The sequence below is a fragment of the Coturnix japonica genome, chromosome 5 (assembly GCF_054131305.1).
Source record: "Coturnix japonica strain WE chromosome 5, WE-NBRP24, whole genome shotgun sequence".
In the NCBI taxonomy this organism is placed as follows: Eukaryota; Metazoa; Chordata; class Aves; order Galliformes; family Phasianidae; genus Coturnix; species Coturnix japonica.
Window position 1 is genome coordinate 30,891,365 of NC_140667.1, and position 9,718 is coordinate 30,901,082.

The following is a 9,718-nucleotide window of genomic DNA, read 5'->3' on the forward strand; positions in this document are numbered from 1 at the left end:
GCTTTAAGAAAAACTAGTGCTTTAGACAACAACAACAACAAAAAAGGAACTAATTAAGACTAGTTAGTGTTTAGTTGGCAGCCTGCGATACAAATCACTTTTTACAAACTCTTTCCATTATATTTTTATGATATGTTGAAATGTTGAAAATGACTGGTAATCGTGTAATCCTGTTGCCACCACCCAGCAACAATACACAATGGCATGCATTGCTACTGCAACTGTACTCAGCTGTAAGCTATTAATAAGCTGAATACAGCTAGGATGCTTAGGTGTCAATGTCCTGTACAATTTATTTATAGACATATATTTTACATCTGTTAAGAGAGGAAGATGCATTTCCTACTGACAAATTCCATTAATATAGCAAATAGAGAGGAAAGAGTTTTATATTTCATAGAGTTGTTTACTATTCATCTGAGCCTAGGATATTCCTACAGTAACAAGAAGACATTTACAACTATTCTGCCCTCATGAGGCCACATCTAGAGTACTGTGTCCAGTTCAGGATTCCCCAGTTCAAAAGAACTGGGATCCTTTCCCACCAAAAACTTTCCATGATTCCAAGATTCTGTGGTTTCCATTTAAGTAAACTAACTGCAATTTTTCATCTATTTCTTCACCTCAGTCTTCTTTAAAGACATATTAAAATTATCTACTTTAGATTTTATGTATAAATTTGTTTTCTCATACACATATTCATATCAATATTAACCAAGTTTGATTTAAAAATAGTTTTTCTAAAGTATTAACTATATTGTACCCTGATACTTTATTTCCTAAGAACTCCAGCTCCATAGAGCATGTTTTGCTTTATTGAATGTTCAACAGAAGAAATGCTCATTTGAACTACATGTTTTACATGGAGATTTGGCATCATAAGAATTACAGATGTTGAATCTGTCTTCTAGAAATTGTGACAATTTGGCTTACAGTAAATTTGGGACTTTTCTCATGAAAATTTTGAAGCTACTTGCTATTATATTAAATATCAATCATAGTTATAACATCGGTTGTTAAACATTGTGAAAAGTAAAATAACTTTAAAAAAAAGATTATGGTTATTTTTTCTGAGGAAGAAATGTGATCCATTGCAAAGGTAAGGGAAAGCTACCAGAAAGCTCAGAATTTACATAGTGTTTGACTGATAATTTAGTAGCAGAAAGTAATCTCCAAGAGATTGCTTCAACAAGGAAATAATTGCATGCATTCTAATATCACGCATCAATGAAAATGAAGAAAAATAGAAGAAGGAATATATTATAAACTGACTTATTTGTAGGAGAATAATTTCCTTGATATAAAACCATATGCAACACAAACTTCTCTCATTGCCTATTTGCTGAGGGACACCTATAAAACAACCTGTAGAATAGCTCAGAATTGCTTACCCAAAGGGCAGAGCAACTCCTTCTGCATCAATCTCTGCTGACAGGGATGAATCTGATTGCATACTCGGATTTTGCTGTATTATCTTAGATAAAATAAAGGAATAAAAAGTCTAATGTTTGCCTTGAGAAGACAAACATTGTTTGAATAGAAGCCATGAACTTTGAGTAAGTCAGAATGCAAAGAATAGCAAAAGTACAATTTCCCATTGTGGACAGTATGCATTAAGATTGTTCCACAATCAGAAACAATACATCCAAAGTGGGAAATGAGCAAAACATCAGCCTTCTTGAGAATCTGTTGCACATTTTCTCCAGTACATTCATCAGCTTCGGAGATTTTTCACAGCTGTTGTTAAATGGTACTGGCTAGTTGAAATGTGGTATAATTTTTGCATTTACGTTGTGAATATGCAGTTTAATCAATGCAATCAGTTTCACACAATCGTATTATATGTCACCTCACATATTATTAACATTTCATTTTGTCCATTTGATTTTGCCTGGTGTAACCAAAATAAGCGTCTCAAACTAAGTATAGCAAACACACTTTCTTTGCTGAGATCACTCTCATACTTCTGTTACCAAGTCACTTCTTAAAAGATTTGCCAAAAATAAACTTTCTGATGATGATATCCACTTATGTTCAGGTCTTAGTGTGAAAGCAAGAAATTACTATCAATCCAGCAGACCATAAAGACCTTTTCAGTAGATCCTATCTTTTTCCTCTGGAAGCTCATTATGCTTATAAATCATTTGAGTAAACAATTGCCAAGGAATCTGATTCCAGGTTCCTATTTCTTCTTTGGATATTTGATTCCTGCTGTAGCAGCTACAAAGGATTTGTTAGTTTGTTTGTTTGATTGATTGATTGATTGATGGAGGAGAAATAGGCTTCAGAACAAATGCAGAGAACATGGATGTAAATACCACCCTCACCAAGGAAATCATATGGGAAGAACATGGTCACATAGGTAGATTATCCTTAAATACAACAAATGCACTTGGAATTTCATAGAACTTCTTCATTGTGATTCTTTAATTTTACTTACATATCATTTTGTTGTAGATATTTATTGATTGAATACTGTATTGCTTTTTATTCCTGTTTGGTTTTTTTCTTTCTCTTATTTTTTTAGCAGAATTCAGAAAAATCATGAAATAATGCTAATATTAAATTAGTTTCTGATATTTCTTCTTGCAGTTAGATGCATCTAACACCTATACATTCGAGTCAGTAGAATAAAATGATTGTATTTGTGCATATGAAATAATATCAGCAACCTAAGCATTTTTATGGTTTATCTGCATTTATCAAAATATACTGTGTGTTAGTATGCTATAATAAATGAGGAGGTGATTTTATACAAAGTACTAAGCACTGTACTTTTTTGTAAGTACTCCCATTGTACTGAACAAATTTTTCTTCTGATATTCATAGCTGAGAAAAGTACAGGTACAGGTATGGAATACAAAAAATTTTAATGTCACAAGCATCACTAGTCAGTGTATTTTTCCATGTCTCTACCAAACAATCACTTTGTTCTTCCTGAAAGATGGAGTCTGTCACTCCATATTATGTTGTACTATGTAGGGCAACTAGACTGCACACCAGTTCTTTTACATTGCTTCTTAAAACAAATCCTTATTAGCATTCGGATGCTGAATGCTTGTCATGAGAAGTCATTACATGTAGCCAAGCAACTGCATGTAGTTATCTCTCACTGTGTGTACTGAGTGCCTGGGTAGAACTAACCATATATCAAATTTATGCAACTAAACCATGAATCAATATTATTCTTCATGCATCGTCAAAAAAGCTCTCATAGGCTAACACAGCCCATAGATTCAGATAAATTAAGGGATAAGTTCCCTGATGAACTGGAATCAAGGTGGATTTCTAGAATTCTGTCAAGACAATATTTTTCTCTGGTTCGAGGCAGATATTTTTCTCACTGAAAATGGGAGATGCAGATATTGTGGGGTGACAGATTGGCTAAATTGTTGTGACAAGTTTGTAGAGAAGAGATAAGTTTATTTATTAAAATGTTTTCACAAGAAATCATATACTTTAGCATAATTACTGACAGTTAAGAATCTTCCACTGTAGTTATGAACATTATTTAAAGTGGGATAAAATTGTCTAGAATTATAATGACTATTTATAATGACTTTGTCTGTTGAACTTAATTGTGAGGGAGGCCCCACTTGAGGTAGAAAGCACACCATAGAACAAAAGGGGGTCAATTTTTTTCATTCTACTGTTGAATATTATCCTTTATTCTTTCATCTGTTTTCAACTTATGGTAGCAATTATGAGTGCTAATGAGACATCTGATCTTGCTTCAGGCAGTCATTTTCTGCTTAACACAACAGAGGTATCAAACGTCCATTTTACTGTTATAGAAAAGCAATGGGATGGGGTCACGTATTCTTGTCTCATACCTACCCAATCACGACAGTTCTTTTCTGTTACCTGAAATTTGCTTATTACCTATTACACTATTTTATTTTCTGTCTGCACCTCTTATATGAACTTCTTGTCACTAAGTTATGTCAGGAAAAGACATAACTTTTACAGGTGTTTCCAATTTAGAAACCAGTCAGAACTATTTGAAATATTTTTTTCCTTTGGGGAGCTAATTCTAGTCAAGTTGAGAATTACAGATGTGCTGTTTAGTTCAAGAAACAAGTGGTGACTGATGAGTAGAAGTAGCGCTTGAACCTGGGACCCAAGAAGTAGAGTTTAATAAATTGGGGTATCAGTCTACAGAGAACAGTACCATTTGAAAACATGATTTCTTTCATGTTGACTTAATTTTTCAGAAACCGTAACCAAACCTGGCAGTTCTGAGCCATTCATTTCATCAGTCTTATTTATCAGCAGAAAGTCGGAGAATGCTTTTGGGCCTGTGTTCCTCTTGTGCTGACAATTATACATATAGACAGCGCTGCTAGTATTATGTAACATACCCAGTGGAACTAGGAAAACAGTTTTGATTTAAAGGAAGCATCCTTGCATAGACTCAAAATATGCGTAACAAGCATTTTGAAAATATTTGATTAATTAACATGAATTATTGAAGAAATATCTTGTTAATAACCACTGCTTTTTCATGATGACATGATCACTTATATATTGAACTCTTCTAGTGTCTACTTATCACAGATAAAATTTGGTGCCAATTAGCTATTTACAGGAGGTAGACATGAGATCTTTTGTCCTTTACTTAGGGACATAATTTAGCAGTGGGTTGTTAGAATTAGGGTAGTATGGTTAGGTTGCACTTGGACTTGATGATCTTTAAGGCCTTTTCCAACATGTGCTATTCTACGATTCTCTCTGTTCTAGAATAGAACACAGGAGAACTTAGAGCCTGATTAGTGTAAATACTTCCCTAATATCCAGTTGTTTTAAATCGTAACAATTAAAGAGAAACACTTGTGCTCTGGGACTGATAGCAAATGCTGTTAAATATGTTTCTGCATATGAATAAAATCTGGCGTCATGGAGTTATCTAGATCAATCTATGACCATGACAGGGGGGCAGTAGGCCCGTGGGCCCCCTGGCCCCAAAAATTGGAAGGGAGAAGGAGAAGAGGCAGGGAGATGGGAGGTGGGCTCAAGGAAACAAAAAGAGCAGCAGCAACAATCTAAGGAGGAAAACTTATTTGACTAACAATGATATTGGAATGCAAGATAACACAATATAATACAATCTAATTGAAATTGAGGCTAATAAATCAAGTATAATATGAGAGAGAGAGAGAGAGAGTTTTCCAAAGACCGAGGAGCCTACTTTGAAATTGAAGGCACACGGCTTGGAAGCACACCCACACCCACTGCCAGGCAGTGAGAGAGAGAACAATCTGTGACGTATTTCCCTCTCTGACTGTGAGGTCCTCTGGAATGTGTAGTTCTTCTGCTCTGTGTTCCACATGATATCACGATGTGGAATACCAATAGCAAAAATTACATAATCATGATATCTGGCTTTCAGTGAAATGTGTTCTAAAAGCTTTTTCACAAAGCAGAATGGTGTATGATCATAGGATGTATTCACTATGATTTTGATCTAGTTAATGATTTGTCTGCTTTTTGGCCAGCTTCATACTGGGGTAGAATTTTGGGCTTAATGTAAGGAACAGATTTTACTATGACATTTTAAAGCATACAAAAAATAGAAAAAGCAATATTAGTTTGCTTTTGACATGTGGAAAAAAATTAAGTAAACAGAGATAAGAAAAATTCACTCAAGCTGGTGAAAAGTGAGCAGTTTATGTTGTTTTCTCCATCACAAGATTTCCCTCTGGAAAAACAAACAAACAAACAAAAACAATATTGGCAATAACTTATTTGGAAGTATCTCCTTCAAACACTGTTTTTAACAAAAATATAATTTTAGTCTTGTGACTGAACATTGTTTAACAGGGTCAGTGAAATATTTCAAATTACACTTCTAGTCTAATGTTATATGTGCAACTTTTACTTGATAAAAACTGCTCAAATTGCTCAGTGAATATTTGAAATTTTAAAACTTCATAGAGGTTTTAGACTGAAGAGATGAATTTCAGTGAAAAATTATTTTGAAAATCTGCCAATTTTTTTGTCTTCAAATATCTCTATCGTTTTTGAATATTTCATTAAATATTTATATTTCTGAAATATACCATTCCTGAAACTTGAATACAAAAGAAATCAAAGCTTGCTAAAATAACTTGAAAATATATAGAAATGCTTTTGTTCTGATTATCCAACAGAAGCATAAAAAATGGAGGACTAGAATCTGCAGTCATTGAATCCTTTATTCCTATTATTCTGAATTTTACATTTATGGAGTCCAAAACAAATCAGTAAAGCCCATATATATAAATGTAACTCTAGTAAACAATGTGCATTCTATAAACATTTATTCATTTAGGTGGCAATTAGGTGATTTGATTTTACTCACAGTATAACACTAAACCACAGATACTGTGGATTATATCCCAGAACTGGGAATGCACGTTATCAAAATATAAGGGTTTTTTAAGTGTTCGTTTCTTCTTAGTATGTTAGGCTTAGTTAAGTCTACTTGGAATTGTGTTAGGGAAGAGAAGACATTTTTCAAAATGGACAAATTTCTGATGTGCTGTCATGTTATAATGTTGTTTCTTGACATAGCACTTTTTCCCTCCTTCAGAATATGACTTCACATATCAGTAGTCCTCAAATTCACAGGCACATGTCAGCTTCACCAGCTGCTCATTAATTTATGTATTTTAAAGAAGGTGGAGAAACATGGAAAGCTTGTTGCTTATCAAGTGAGTCAAATGTGCATATGAACGTAATGAGGAAACATAATGGGTCAACTGGACAAAACTCCCACACTCAGTTCCTTTCTGCTTGATGAGTTCCTTCACCAGAGTTTGAGCCTGGGAATGTGCAAATTTATAGCACAGTGTTCCTTATTTTAAAACAGCTGTGATTCACTGTACGGAGGTGGGGAGAACTGAGAAGTTTTGAGTACATTAGTTCTTTTAAAGGAGGAAAAAATAGCTTTTTTTTTCTTTCTTTCTTTCTTTTTTTGGATAGAAATTTAGCAGACAGAATATTTAAGCAGGATGTTTGGTCTTATATCAAATTTGATCCTGCCACCAGTTACTTTCTATTTCTGCAGGCAGCTTACTTTGTCACTTAGTATTAGATGTAATGCCCACAGAGCAGTAATTACATTTGACACATAATTATTATGGTTTTGATGACAAGAAGGCCTTTTCTTTTTCTGCTTTCATAACATATATTCCTGATAGGGTTGGCTTGCTGAATACAGTTAGTTTTAAAGCACTTGGATTTAAACTGAACCCTTGGACAAAGAATAAAATGAGAAGGTAAAGAAAGGGTGAGCACATTTGAAAATTCCATAGATGATCTCACACAAGTAGAAAAGAAAGCACAGGAAAGAAAGCCTTTAAGTGTTGTTAACGCAAAAGGAGAAAGAGCTGCCTCACTGCAGCCATGCCAGATCCCCAACAGGAAAGGAGAGCTTTTAAGGTTAATAAACTGAAGGAGGTTTGGATAAAACGGAGGCTTCTGGCAAGGCCGCATAAACTACACAAATGAGTTTCTAATCTTGCCACCTGGGCATTTTTCCAGCTTTGCACTCTGAGTCACCCCCAGCTGCAGGCCTGGATGAGCAGTTTAACAATCCTTCACTTTTTTTTTTTTTTTTTAATGATCAGAATTGGAGTATCATGTTTCTGGAGCCTGGGGGTTTTGTGGTATTCAAGCAGGGTGAGTGTTTGGAATTCCTCCAACCATACCTGCAGCTGCCTCTGGAATGGTTAGAAACCTAAAGATGTAATGTTTGGTCTATTACCTTCTAGCTACCTCATCTCCTCTTGATTTCTTATGGTGTTCAAGTACAGTTGAAAGGGTGGTAAACACACCTCCATCTTTTTAAAAATAAAGTTACAAGAGATGGAGGGAGCAACATTAATGGTGGGAATCCTTCAATTGAGCAGTTTTGAAGGAAACCTGAGAGGAAAAAAATGACCTGGCTTCCTTCTCTAATCTGTGAGCCGAACATCAGTGTCAAGGAAGCTGAACTTGATGTACAGGGGAGCCTTCCTTTTGATGTGTACTCTTCAATCAGTGCTGAAACAATGATAATCAAGTTAACATACTATAAAGCAGCTCTAATTTTAGCCTGGTTTGTTATTGTAAGCATTGGTAGGGAAGGATAAAGGGGGAGTTAGAGGCTGCTATGAATGACTAATACTGTATTTCACACTCATAAGCCATTTTTAGTATTGTGGGATATAAAAATAAGCTTTCAGTAAAATTTTCCTATTTCACTTCTCTTTCCTTTCTTCTTCCCCTCTCCTAATGATGGATTTAACTAATTACTCTTTTAGCTGGATGTTGATAGACAAGTATTTATTATGGGTACTGTAAGCCCCTGAATTTTTTTCCACAGTGAGTCCACAAACATATACATTATACTACGGGTCTCTAGGGCTGTCAGAGTTATAGACCAGCCTGAGGCATAGCAGTATGATAAAGTTTTCAGGCCCTGTTTAGTTAAGACTGAAAATCTGGGACCCAGCCAATCTATACCACTCAGGGCTCTTTTCACAGTCCAAAATGATTTGGCTTAAACATTTCCAACTGTGATGAGGTCCCATTTCAGTGATTACACAGTCATTCACTTTTCCACATCAACATCAAAGTCATTAACAACTGAGTATTATTGCACTGGCTGGAATTCAGTTAAGGACTAGAGGGATGTTGCTCTTTATTAAGATAAATCATTGCCTTGGTTATGTCACCCATGAAATAATCAATTTACTGTGTTGGTTAATTTCCTTCCTCTTTGATCTGTGAATTAAATTCAACAGATCATTGTTTCACACAACTGCTGTGCAAAGGATGCCTTAAAAGAAATGTGCCACAATTTCTGATGGTAAAAGTCTAATAAGTATGTAAAACAAGATGACTGCAAGTGACCTGAGAACTTTAGCATTTTTTTTCCCATTCTTCATTCCAGTGGTTTCCTTTGAAAGCTTCGGGGGTAAAGGAACCATCAAGCACCTATTTGGGTGATCCTCCCTTAAAATTCCCAAAGAGTTAATGAGAGGAAAGAGAAAAGCTAGCAGAATTAACTCTGAAGCTTTCAGACAAGTTAGATTTGTGCCAGAGTCAATGAAAATGTTTTCATCTAGGTGTATGAAAATGTATTGGCAGCTTTTATGAGATGTACATACTTGGATGCTTACTCTGGGGAATTTTATAGAAAAATTCTACTCTCACACTAAGCCAAATATTGTGATCAAAATAAATCTAAATAATACAATGCTTTGGTATTGGTTCCTATTTCGATCTTCTTTGGCATTGTACTATATATTCTGAAATTGAAATATACATAAATAAGTGAACAAGTTAGGGAGACTATTGCATCCTTCCTAGTCCCACACACCTGTGTTGAGAAGGTTACTGTAAAAGTACCTATTTCAGTTAGATTTTGAGTTAAACTTTATGCAGCATTACAGTTCTAATTGCAGAACTAAGATTCTCAGCTTGCAAGTTTTTATGTCTCTAAGGTTCTAGAACATGAATTATTGAGTACTAATACTAGTGTTTTTGAAAGAAAAGGCATATTAAAATATTATTACTATGATAATTAAGCTAGAATTCCCAACTGAACTAAAAATAAATCAATACCTTTTTTATCTTCCTTTTGTACCAGTAAAATATTTTCACTCATCCTTAGTTCATTGATCTGATTTGTAGCAATGGACCACTACACTACTGAGTGACACAGGTTGCTCCAAAAGTAATGCCTCCTATT